Below are 14,214 nucleotides of genomic sequence, written 5' to 3'. Positions count from 1 at the left end.
GCCTATGGGCCGAGAGTTTGCAAACCCTGGTTAAACCCCTGATTCCATGACTAAAGTTAAGATCTTCAGGGCTGGGCCTATAACTACTCATCTTAGCAAACCCTCTGTGTCTTGTCCAGGCCTCTTCATAAAGTAGATATTCAATAAATGTCCATTTAATTGAATGAAAAAATTAAAAACTTGTCTTTAATTTTCAAATTGAGAGTCTTTTTTTTTTTTTGTGAGGAGGTCAGCCCTGTGCTAACATCTGCCAATCCTCCTCTTTTTTTGCTGAGGAAGACTGGCCCTGGGCTAACATCCATGCCCATCTTCCTCCACTTTATGTGGGACGCCGCCACACATGGCTTGACAAGTGGTGCGTCGGTGCGCGCCCGGGATCCGAACCGGTGAACCCCGGGCCACTGCAGTGGAGCACGCGCACTTAACCGCTTGCGCCACTGGGCCTGCCCCTAATTGAGAGTCATTTTGTTTCTATCGAATCTATCCATACCAAGGTAATTTAAAACTCTTAAAATGCTTTGGTTAAAATCTATCCCTCCTCAACCACCCATCTAGAATTTTGAGGTGAGAGATGAGACACTGAGGCCAAATATTACAGATTAGTCTGATTCCTTTTTGTTGAGCTCAAAAATCACAAAACAGATGCCGGGTTTCCCAGTGGCCCTGAAGATGTGGTCTGCTCAACAGGACAGAGTAGTTTTACCACTGAGATGCATTTTGTTCATTATCCACAAGCTTTGCTTAAAATTAGGGAATTACATGGTGATGCCTTGAATGAGACTCAGGTGTGCCTCCTGAGTATGCCTGTGGGAACAACGGCTCTGGCCAGTTCCTCCTTCTCTAGGTTACCCATCCCCACTAGCCAATACATCAATCTAATTGGTCTCGAGGAGAAACCTTGGTGTGTGGTTTTCAGAAATGAAAGAGACTTGCTCCAAGGGAGCCAAGCTCCAAAAAACTCTGTCAATTACTGTTGGTTTTCTGACAAGGAAGATTTATGGGTAATCTTATTTTATAAAAATTATAAAGCCTCTAAGCTAAAAATAAGTACCTGGACTTAAACTAAAGGATGAAGAGATTATTTTGTCACTCCGGAATGTTTGCCTTCATGTTCTACTATCGTAGACTTTATATGAATTTACCCATACTAATTTTCTCAGTATGAAGTTCAAGGTTGTCCTTAAAATAGAAGGCTCTACTTAAGACAAAGTTTCCAAATTTATCTTAAAGGAGGAGAAAGATAATTGTCCTGTAATGATTTTAAATCCATGCTCATGGGTAGTCATTTCAAGCAAATACTGATAAATTTTGGAAATCTTCCCAATAAACTTTGAGGTTTCAACATCACTTATTATGATTCTGTGGTTACATTAACTACTATTTTTAAGGGCAGCCACAAAGAATGATCATGTGCAATTGGAAATCTTAAAACTGCCTTCTCTATGTTTACTTAAATGTAATTGCCACATGTTTTGAATTAAACTTTGCACTACTTTGCCTAGATTTTGTCAGATAAACTTATTCTTAGACAAATATAGTATACTTATATAATATATAGGACAGTCTAAGTCTCTAACATTTACTGTTTAGTTTTACATCCCTGCTTTTTAGTTTGCATCTTGGGACTTTCTCAGTAAATCAAAGACTTTTCTCAGTTCCTACTAGTAGTACTTGAGACGTTTTGAATTTTCTATTCATCCTTAGATCTTGATTCCTCAACTTTCACCCCGTTCCCTGATCCAAAAACCTCTCTGCACTTTATTCTCCCATTGTACTTGCAACATATTTTCTGATTGTTAAATTAACATCAGTGTTTGGATTATTATGACCATGTAAATATATAAGTAGGTAAATATGTAAATATGAGCATATATACCATAAACTCTATATTATACAATCTTTAACATATTTGAAATCCTTTTTATTTTCCCTAAAACTAATAATTTGAATGTTTTAAATTGAGCATGTACTCTACAGCTCATTCTTTGCTGACTTATATTTGGCCACTTCGCACAATTATATCACCCACTTGATTCCTAAAGGAATTGTTTTCTGTGATCCTATAATCCATACTAGTACTTTCTGAAAAAACTCTGAAACTCCTTTCAATCTAGTTGAACACATCAGGTTTCTATCAGTTTCTTTTTTTTTTTTTCTCTTAGAAATTCCCTCCTGAAACCCTCTCTCCTCCCTCTCTGATGTGTGCTATTTGTTCTCTAGACCCACTGCACAGCTGTGGTGCTGGAACTTCTGCTCTGGAAAGTGGTAAATTACAGAAATGTCCAGTATCCTTGACCCTTTCCTGAATCCACACTCTTTACAATGTATCTTTGTAGCTCCTCTCATCAAGCAGTGAAATTTATTTTCCTTACCTTGAATCTTGGCTGGCTTTGTGACTTACTTTGGCCAATAGAATGCAATGGAGGCAACAACGTGCCTCTTCTTCTAGGCACACTTCCTCTCTCGCTCTTGGAACCCTGCTGCCTCCCTGACAACAATCCCAGTCTAGGTGGAGGATAAGCAACCATGAGGAGCAAAGATGACCCATCTTGCTGAGACTGTCCTAGACTAGGTAGTCCCTAGTTGACCCAGAAGTTGACTGCAGACATATGAAACTATCTAAGGCCAGAAGAACTGCTCAGTTAAGCATAGTTCAACTTGCCAACCTGCAGAATCTTGAGCTAAATAAATAATTGCTCTTTTAAGCCACTAAGTTTTGGAGTGGTTATGCAAAATCGAATATAACTGGTTCCAAGAGAACATGCCAGGTGACTTTATGGGAGGAAGAAAGGCAGCATCTTGAGGATGCGGTAATGGTATTGGTCTTCACTAGGCGCTAGAGGCTGGGGATTCTGAAGTATCAGCAGCAGCTTTGGTTCAAGAATACGTGGAAAGTACCTTTTTTTAAAAAAATTGAGATATAATTCACATACCATATAATTCAGCCTTTTAAATTATACAATCCAGTGGATTTTATTATATTCACAAGGTTGTACAACTATCACCACTATCTAAATCTAGTGCATTTTTATCATCCCTAAAAGAAACCCATACCCATTAGCAGTCACTCTCCATTCTCCTCTCCCCTCAACCCCTAGAAACCACTAATCTACTTTTGTCTCTATGGATTTGCCTGTTCTGGACATTTCATATAAATGGAATTATACAATATGTGGCCTCTTGTGTTTGGCTTCTTTCAATTAGTGTATCAGTTTAGCTCTTACATTAAGATCTTTGATCCATTTTGAGTTAACTTTTGTATATGGTATATGGTAAGGGGTCCAATTTAATTCTTTTGCAAGTGAATATCCAGTTGAAAGTACTTTTCTAGCTGAATGTATTCAATGTGGAGGTGAAATTCTTCCCTAAGTAATTCTAATACAAGAGGCAAAGGTAGCCACATGAGCTCAGAAGTGCTTTCTCAATAATACAGAGTCTGAATCGCTAGACAGACCTCATCGTCAAGCAGCATCAAAGTTCCGGGAATGCAAAGGGCAGACGACAACAGGGCAAGGGAAACTAAGTCGTTCAATATGTTGGATGGAAAAGATAGGCACCTCAAATAACACCTAGTGATTGGATTCCCATCATTTCAAATTTCTAAACTTTGTAACTAGGCAGCAATATTTCAAATGCACTCTGAGAAATGAGACGGTAAGTTTAAAGAGATCATCACAGAAATGGTGAATGAATAGTGCCAACACTAACGTTTTGCTGGGAGATTTCCCTCAACTGATTTTGAGATCACTATTTGTGGATTCTGGATAACAGGCATCAACTGATTGCATGCGAGGATGCTGAACCAAGAGTTTCTCCATCTGCTTTCCTTCCCTCAGATATCATTTAATTTTTGCTATATGGCTTTTAGCAATTCTTCGAATGGGTTCTCGAGTATACTTTTGCCTGCAGTAACTGTTCTAGAGGCTGGGGATCAACGTGTTTTCTCAATTTGGTGGTTGTGGAGCCAGGGCTATAATAATCTTATGTGTCACATTAAATCTTTGGGATCTTAGAAAAGGGATTGTGATATTACAATTTATAATAAGAAACATATATTTAGTCTTCATCCCATTTCTGGTACAGACTTCCTAAAACCCTTGGAATTTCCTAAGAGATAAGGGCGATAAAAATGTCTTTTGTTATGTTAATGAAGTGGCTTGTGGAAAGCATCTAAAGATGGGGGCTGGTTGTCAGTGGAGCCAACCATGAGATTAGAGGGTTGGAACTTTCAGTTCCAGCTCCTGACCTCCAAGGAGGGGAGAGGGGCTAGAGATTGAGGTCAATCACCAATGGCCAGTGATTTAATCAGTCATGCTTATGTAATAAAGCTTCCATAAAAACCCAAAAGGATGGGTTTAGAGAGCTTCAGTGTTGGTGCTCACATGGAGATTTGGGGAGAGTGGTGCCCGGAGAGGGTATGGAAGCTTCCTGTCCTTTCCCCACACCTTGCCCTATGCATCTCTTCCATCTGACTGTTCCTGAGTTACATCTTTTTATAATACACCAGTAATCTAGTGAGTAAATGGGTTTCCTAAGTTCTGTGAGCCAATCTAGCAAAATAATTGAACCTAAAGAGGGGTCGTGGGAACCTCTGATTTATAGCCAGGTGGTCAGAGGCACAGGTAACAACCTGGACTTGTGAATGGCATCTGAAATGTAGGATAGTCCTGTGGGACTGAGCCCTTAATCTGTGGAGTCTGATACTATCTTCTGGTAGATAGTGTCAGAATCGAGTTGAATTGTAGGACACCCAACTGGTGTCTGAGAATTGCTTAGAGGTGTGGAAAAACCCCTCCACACATGGAATTGGGTTCAGCATCTGAGGGATGCATACAGAGAATTGGCGCTGAACTCATACCACTTTTGGTGTACAGAAGGAACTACATCTGTCACAAGAAGAGACAACCCAGGATAAAGCTGCTAAGGGAACAGTAACTTTACTGAGGCATCAAGAACTCCTTTACCTGAGATATGAAAGAATGCTAAATTAGGGAGGATGGATCTTGAACTTTAAGAATTTCAGACTTAAGACCATTGACTCACTAGGTCAAGAAAAACTGATTTTTAACTTTAATGCCTTTACACTTGCAAAAACTTTTACTCACAAGGGCAAAATAATTTGATTTGGACTTTAATATAAAATGCAATGATTTTGAATTTTAATATGATAATGGGAAGGTGTTTATATTAAAATCTGAGTCATCTCTACATTGTTGACATTTTGTTATTGGAGTATCTTTATGCATTTTTTATTGGATATTTTCACCTTGTCACTTAATCTTACTACTGACTCTCTCATATATTTTGTTAAACAATGTGCTTGGACATTATTTAGGCTGAGAAATAGAATAGTGCATGGGTTTTCAGCCTTGGATACAAAGGGACTTTGAAGTTAATTTAATTACTACATCATTCAAACTCATTTTAGAGCATTTTTTGGGGAAAAATAGACATTACTCCCTAGTGGTATCAGGAGGATACCCAAAAGAGAATGATATTGTGGGAATGACTTCATGAAGGGCTGTTCTAATATATGTTTATTTTCACCCCAGTGTGATAGCCACCTACTCCTCTCCTCCACCCCCAGCTGATTATATACTTCATAGTTAAACCCACTGTGTTAAGGAAAAAATCCCAAATTTAGAGAATTTTGTGGAGAAATACTTCTTTCCTACTCCAGATCTTTCTGTCCGTGTGAGGAGATCTCATATAGTGTAATTCCTGCCCCTTTTCTTCCCTTTTGCTCATTCCACAGGGGAGGACCCAGGCTTCTCACTGCATGGTGCTTGGTTTTTCAGAGGAAACATCCAAAAAAGTAAGCATTCTAAGAACCTAGGCAGCAGCTGCAAGGCTTATGATAAAGCAGCCTCAGCAGGCCCAGAATGTCGTATGTGTTATATCGTGTTCATTAAACAAGTCACTACAGCCAGCCTAGGTTCCAGGGGAGGGGAATTAGATTGTACCCTTTGATGTGAGGAGCAGCAAGCTTGTCTGTGCAGGGTAGGATTGATGGTGGCCTTCTCTAGAGATTATACATGTTACACCATACATGTTAGACATTTTCCCATCCTTTTACTTTCAACCTGTCTATGCTTCATGATTAAAATATGTTTCCTAGAAAGAGCCTAAAGTTGGGTCTTGATTTTTTTTTTTTTTATCCAAACTAATAATTTCTTTAAAAAATTTTTTTAAAAATTTTTTCTGAGGAAGATTCACCGTGAGCTAACATCTGCTGCCAATCTTCCTCTTTTTGTATTGTGAGCCACCACCACAGCATGGCCACTAACAGATGAGTGGTGTAGGTCCGTGCCTGGGAACTGAACCCAGGCCGCTGAAGCAGAGCGTGCCAAACTTAACTACTAGGCCACTTGGTGTGGCCTATGACCTAACAATTTCTGCCTTTTAGTAAGTATGTTTGGTTTATTTACATTGAATATAATTATTGGTATAGTTGCGTTTAAGTCTCCCATGTTAATGATTATTATTATTATTTCTTTTTGCTGAGGAATATTTACCCTGAGCTAACATCTGTTGCCAATCTTCCTCTTTTTGCTTGTGGAAGATTTGCTCTGAGCTAGGATCTGTACCAATCTGCCTCTACTTTGTATGTGGGTTGCTACCACAGCATGGCCGCCAATGAGTGGTGTAGGTCTGTGCCTGGGAACGGAACCAAGGCTGCTGAAGGGGAGCACACCGAACTTAACCACTAGGCCATGGGGCTGGCCCCAATGATTATTTCGTATTTAATCCATTTGTTCTTTGTTCTACTGTTCCTCCTTTCCTGTCTTCTGTTGAGTGAGTTGCATTTGTTTTAGTATTCCATTTCCTTTTGTGTATTATCCTTATAAATCGTCATGTTAAATTTGTTTCTGTAATTGCTTTAGAGTGTACAGTATGAATTATTAAATTATCTCCTTTAATAAACAACATCAGTACTTTAAAATCAAATAATTTCCTCTATCCCCTCCCATACTTTTTCTTGTCATTTTATATTTTACTACTACATATGTTATAAATACCATAATTAATGTTAGTATTTTTGCTTTAGTCAAAAAATTTTTTAAAGAAATCATATATTTATATGTACATATAATATATAATCAATCACATAATACAAAAAATCATATATATGTCCACAATACATATTATATTATACAAAACAAATATATATGTGTCTATATACACATAGCTATGATAGATAGATAGATAGATAGATAGATAGATAGATAGATAGATAGATAGATATAGATAGACACCATCTCAAGGGGTATCTCTCTCAGATCTCCTTCTCTGTCCCTACTCTTTAGGTCTACTACTCCGAAGCACTCAGTGAAAAGACGTGGTGAGTGATTGGAGACTTGCTCTGTGGTTGACTGAGGCTCCTTCGGGTTGTAATCTGTCATGCTTCCCACATGAGACATTAGAAGGTCATTAGAATTTTGGCTACTAAGTCTGTGGTGGCTTCTTCCTCTTGCTGCAATTCTGCCAGGTACAGGAGCAGGATAAGTCTTTCTTTCCTGTACAGGGTTCCTCACTCTCTGAAGTTTAGTTCATTTGGATTTCTTGAGTCCCCTTCTGCTGGGTTTTTAAAAACTATTATTCTGTAGTTTTTCCAGCCTTTTGTTGTTGTTAGGGTGGGAGCTGCTGTCTTCTGTTCCTTTCTACTTATGAATTAGAGCAGAATTTTCCAAGTTCTTTAGAATTAAGAGACTTCACATTTAGGGTTCCTTCAACCTCACAGGCTTTTACTCTTGAATTTGTCATACCAACTCATGTTTATCCCTCAAATTTCAGCTTAAATGTTATTTCCTTGTAATAGACTTCCTCTAATAATCTTTTTACTTCTCTTCTAATTGTAAATCATTTTCTTTGTGAGATTCTCAGTAGTTGTCATAGTGATGGGACTAATACGCTGTGATTAACGCATCTATTGTAACCCACAGAAAATAGGAACAAATAGGGAGAGAGAGGATTTTCAGGATAGTAGTTGTTTGTGTTTTTGTCTGCCTTGCATTTCTTTGTTGTCTTTTACTATCAGTGGCCCCTATTCCTCTGGAGAAATGGTTCCCCCTCATTCTATGTAGACTTGTGAGGCTGCTTTTCTACAGTGCCTCTCAGTCATACCTCTCTCCTACTCTAGGTGGATAAGCTGTCTAGGCTGAGCCAACCCTAGAACCCTACTCTTACTACCAATATCAGTATCATTCAATACTCCTCAGTTGCAAGGGACAGTCTTCCAACTTAAAGCAACTTAATCAATACAGGCAATTCACTTGTTTATGTGTCTAAAAAGTACAGGGAGTTTGTTTCAAAAATTGAATCACAGGCATTTTTTTCAACATGTGGGTTTCATTTATTAATGAAAATGATGAATGTTAACTTTCTATTCTTGTACTCTTTTAGACATTACATTATCTAATAGGTTCCTTATAGGCATAATAGGTCAATGGATCTGGTTTCATTGCGAATTCTTTAACTATTGGCCAACATTCTACAGTTAAACTGTTGTATACTTTCATTTGGGGGATAATACCTTATATGCTAAGTGCGAAATACCAGAAGCACTGCAGTTCATTAAAAAAAAAATCAGATTATAGTGGAGAAAGCACATCTGTGGCAATAATAATTTCTTCCATTAATTTCAAGTGGTCTGGTTTTAGGGATGCAGCATCAACATAAAGCAGACTGTGGGAGGGTCTATTGACCTGCCATTCTCTTTGTCTCACTTCTCCCATCTTGAGCTCCCCTCTGTTTTCCTCCATTATTCCTTTCCCTCCTTTGCTTTCTTCTTATCCTCATCTTCCCTCTTTTCTATCCCTCTTTACCCCATACATCCCATTTCACTTTTAATAGAATGCGTATAAAGGATACAGTAAAACTAAATAAAATGGCAGTTGACTAGGACAGGATAGGCCAATGAAGAATCTCTGAAATGTTATAGCCCCCTCTGAGGGTGGGCCAGTTCCTATTAAAGTCATTTAGCGGAAAAGAATTACCCAGGATGAGGATCTGGCTAAGCCTGATAGGCCCTGGGCAGAGTTACTGCCTCTCCAGGGCTCTCCAGTTTGTGGGTTGTGATGATAAAACCAGCTCTGAGTACAGGAGATTATCATTTGATGAGTGGTCTGAACATCTACTTAGTGGTTATAAAATATTTGCTGCTGAAAGCCACAGAGCATTGATAAACAGATCCTGGACAGCTGAGTTATGGCAATCTACTTAACATGAGGAGAACAAATTATGAGTCAAATGTTCCTGGTTAATAACCTTTCTCAGGGCAGAGGGCTGCTCAAGGCTGGCGTTAACCCTGCATGCACTGCACCTTGCCAAGATCCTGGAGAAGACTGTGTAGGCACTGAAGTGATTCAGGTAGGTTTGCCATTAGGATAAGGTGCGCAGAGAGGAAATTTTAAAGGCCCATCTGGTAAAGGAAATAAACAATTTGTAAAACTGCTGTATGGTATTGAATATACTACCTAGGTTTTCTCTGTGGTTTACATTTCATCCTCCTTAGATTACACATGTTTAGGCTTATTAAATCGTCTTCAGCATAATACTGTATTCTTTTATGTTATTGGGGGAAGGGAAGGAATATTTGTCTGTTCTCTATTAGTCATTTGAACCTAGGTCAATCATCTCGGCCCAAGTACTGTCAATACTTTCGTTGAAATATGACACCTTTTCCTTACTTCCAAGATTATGCTTTTCTTTAACATGTGCAGAAAGGGATACCTTCATCTCGCTCATGGGAAACAGACTAGGAACATGTCTCTTGTGTGCATGATTTTAAAAAGTAAATGAAGGGGCTGGTCCTGTGGCCTAATGGTTAAGCTCTGCTTCGGTGGCCCAGGTTCGGGTCCGGTGTGGACTTTTACACCACTCGTCTGTGGCCATGCTGTGGTGGCATACAAAACAGAGGAAGATTGGCACAGATGTTAGCTCAGGGCGAATCTTCCTCAAGCATAAAAAAAAAGAGAAAGTTTGGCAACAGATGTTAGCTCAGGGTGAATCTTCCTCAACAGCAACAACAAAAAGAAGTAAATGAATTTAAAATAGTGTTTGTTTCTTAACCAGTTCCCAAATATGCAGTTGGGGCTACGTATGGATGGGACATATTTAAGGATGAGTGAAAATATTATTGGTGGGCAGTGAGTGGGTATTGTTGCTCATGACCTCAATGTTGTTCTGAGAATTTTGCTTAATCAGGGCTACGAGGTGGTATTTGAGCCTTAGCCAAGTTGGGACATCACATTTCTGACCTGCATCTCCATTTCATTCACTAGCACCCTGCACACTCACCTCTACCTCCCCCAGCAACAAGCACACACACATACACACATGCATGCACACGCACACACTCCAGACCTGGGCTCTCACTGCTCTGAAGCTTTTACTCCTACAAGCCATTTTTCATTCTTTCCTTGACCCCAAGGCTGGAATTGCTGCCGGAAATCTACCTGCAGAGTCCAGAGACTTCACAGAATGCAATTGGAAATAAAGGTATGCAAAACGTATGTTTAAGAAAAAACACCCAGAACCAAATTAAGCCACACGGTATTTTTCTCTCCATTGGCATACTCCCAATAGTTTCAAATTGGTTTTCCTGAGCCAAGAATTTCCTTAAATGAAAGGCACCATGCTAGGAAGGCTTTTAAGACCTCTTCACCTTAAAGTGCAAACCTCTGAATGGGGCCCTAGAAAGCAAATTCTAGATTTGGCGTGCCACTTAAACCATGATTAGTAGAGCGTAACAGCATGCTAGAAATAGCTGTATTTGTGAACCTCCTGTTCCTCAGCCCTTATTGCCAGCCAAGCCCCAAATCAACCCCAAAGGATGAAAACTAAGATAATAATGAGAAAATGGACTTTTCATGACAAAGCTCAGGAAAGCATTTTATTTTCCATATGCTTATTTTGGGCCAAGTAACACAAGGAGCAGTGACCGTGGCCTGCTGGTCCTGTCTTCAAGACAGTTTGCTGTGTCACCATATACATATCCTTCCTACTCTTTAGGTCTCAGTTTCTTTATTAGTAACTGGGGACAGATAGTGCTCGCTTTCTCATGTAGAGTATAACGCATTCCTTCTATCTGAATACTTCGTGCTTCCAATCAGCTAGGATATTGTTTAGGGGGAGGTTTTTTAGTAATGGCAGATATTAAGCTTAACCTCTATTCTGAGTTTGTGTGACAGTCTTGGTTTGTTCTTTCCATTGAAATATGTCCTTGTGCCTTGCTTGTCAAGCTGTTGTGACACACTTAGAAAGATCTCTTTTATTTTGAGGTTGTACTTCCTTGGGTGTGAATCTGAGCTGGGTGGCGAATGGACAGACTTTGAACTTGTCCTCCCTACACAGCTGGGTGGGCGTTGACTGCTGCGGCTATTTGTTATGGAGAATCGGCCATAAATCAGTCCTCACTTTCCATTTTCCTCTTATTGATGGAATTGCTGTAGGAAAGCAGCTTGTCTCTCAAGCTCCTGGAGCCCTGCAGGCCTGAAAGCTATGTACAATAAAAGTTGTTTTGACGGAAAACTGACCAAACATGACAATGGACAGAGGGGGATGGAGGAAGGGAGGGGGAGGGAGTATACATGCTCGTCTGTTTTGAACTGAGGCGCTCTCTCTCTTTTTTCTTTGTTAAATTACTTTTTCATATGAGGGACACAAAGGGAATGGCCCCTACTGGCAGCCAGAAGGCAGAAAACAAACTCTTTGAAATTTCTAATTTGTTTATAGATGGTCCTCCAGGAGCCGGCTGGAAAATAATTTTGTCTGCCAGAGACAGTGAACAGCTACCCCAGGGTGTTGGGGTGAAAAAATGGCTTTCTAGTTTTGGTCTTTGGATGTCTTATTGTTCAGCACTCAGCGATTGTTCTGAAATTACTCATCTAGCAGAGAAAGAAAATGAAAGAAAAATCCTTCCTCTACTCTCTGGCCTGAGTTTCTAGGAAAGTTACTTTTTAAAAACATGTTTTGCTTTGGCTTTAAACTGTGTGTGGATTAATTTTGGAGTTACATAAAGCTTTGTTAATCTTGTCCCCTAATATGTCTTTTCCTCTCCGAGGAGGATTTTTATTGTGGAATACTTCCCAGATCAGTCACTTCACACAGTTCAGGAGATGCCGTCTTCTTTGTGTGAGACGCTAACAAATCGAACTGCTTTTATAGATAATACCACAGATTCTGTAGACTTCACATTCTGCAAGCCTAATCTGAGGGAGTTTCTGAATGTGGGTAAGATATGGGTTCAGAGATAGTCAGGGGATCTCTGTTCTGTAACATAAGGAAGTTTCTAGAAGTTTCCCCCTGTTTTGCTGTTTGTGAAATAGCGAACAGGATCACCTTTTCTGCATTTTATGGTGACGATGGGAGATACCCTCACACCTGGTATAGGAAGGCAGCAATGTTTTCACAGACACTTAGATCACTGACTTGGAGGAGAATGATTCATATAATCCTTTTATTTTGTAGATTAGGAAATTGAGACGCAGCGACTTGACAAAGGAGGCATAGCTGTTTGGGGCAGAGTTATGGTTAGAACTCAGGTCTCAACCGTTAGCCCACCACTGCTTCCGCTATTCCTTTCATTCTCGTGGCATTGGGGGTGGCAGTAATTTTAGGTAATATGTCGATTTTACATGACTCTCTCTAAATCCATAGATTTGTCTCCTCCCTATATGCCCAGGAGAGGGCTGGCTATTTGCCTTCTGAAGCTGGAAGAGTAACATAGGTGGGTCCATCCAACTGCCTGCCTCTCTGGGCCTAGGCCTAGGGTCTATGGGGAAAACTGCTAAAATTACACAACTGTGAAGAGTGGTACAACCACAACTTTAAGATCTCCAGCTTTTACTGGGCTCTCAGTCTTCCCTGATTATCCTTCTCTGTCTGCCTAATGTGCTCTTTTTTCTCAAGCCTCCATTCTCCTTCAACTTGCTATCCCCCCACCTTCCTGTTAAATTTCATTTGATGATCCCACTCTGTATTTTACAGAGAAAATGGAAGCCATTAACCAAGGTGTCCCTCAAATCCTATCTCTACACCCACACACTGGCATCTCTACCCATCTTGTTTTCCTTCATATTTTTGTGTAATATGTGTTTCTTCTCCCAAATGGATGTCCCCTCTCTAGGAATGGACTATGTTCCTATTCTTTGTGCTTTTTGAGAGATCTCAATCTATTCATACTGCTCCTTCTTTCTTATATCTTTAACTTAGCTCTATTTGTTGATTCTTTCCAATCTATGCTTAAGCCACTCCCACTTACCCCATATCTCCATTTGGCTACTGCCTTCTCTTTCTCTTTTTCTTCATAGCAAATCTTCATGAAATAAGAAGTCTATGTTGCTGCTTCAATTTTTTCACCTCCCACTCATTCTTCAACCCAAAGTAATCGGTTTTGCTCCCTCTACCCTTCTGAATCTACTCTCATAGGTCACATCACAAGAGATGATCTTGTTGCAAAATTCACCGGATAGACACTTTCTAAGCATAATCATATTTAACCCATGGGCACCATTTGACACTGATGATAACTTCATTTATCTTAAAACAAATGATAACTTCATTTATCTTAAAACAATCTCCTCATTTACATATGTGGCATCATAGAGTACTTGTTTTCCCCATAACTCTCTAGCCACTTCCTGTTAGATTTCTTTGCATTCTTAATTTCATCTCCCCAGGTCTTTAGTATTGATATTGGTTAGATTCTCCCCTAAATGTATGATCCTATCCATTTCAGTATGTTTAATTTTCCATCCATGTTCTGACAACTTCCAAATCTTCTTTTCCAACACATATGTCTTTTTGAACTTCACACCCAGTTATCCGATCACCTACTAGACAACTCTATTTGGATGTTCTACAGGCATCTCCAACTCAATAGAGAACAAATTATCTTTTATTCCAAACGTGCTCTTTCTCCCATGTTACTTTTCTCAGTGAATTGCACCATAGTTCACGCCGTTGCTCAGGCTAGTAACTTGAGATTCCTCCTTGACCCCTTTCCCTAGCCAGAGCTTCTCATTCAATGTCTCCAAGACATTTTCACACACTATAAATATTTCTTAAATCTGTCCAATTTCACATACCTTAATCACAGCTGCTGTCTTCTCTTGCTTGGATTACTCCGTGGACTTCTAACTGGTCTCTTTATCTCTTGTCTTGCTCCCAATCCACTTTCTACATGATAGCCAAAGTGATATTCCTAAAACA

The sequence above is a fragment of the Diceros bicornis genome, chromosome 1 (genome assembly GCF_020826845.1).
Source record: "Diceros bicornis minor isolate mBicDic1 chromosome 1, mDicBic1.mat.cur, whole genome shotgun sequence".
Classification (NCBI taxonomy): domain Eukaryota; kingdom Metazoa; phylum Chordata; class Mammalia; order Perissodactyla; family Rhinocerotidae; genus Diceros; species Diceros bicornis.
Note: the sequence above shows the minus strand (reverse complement) of the source record.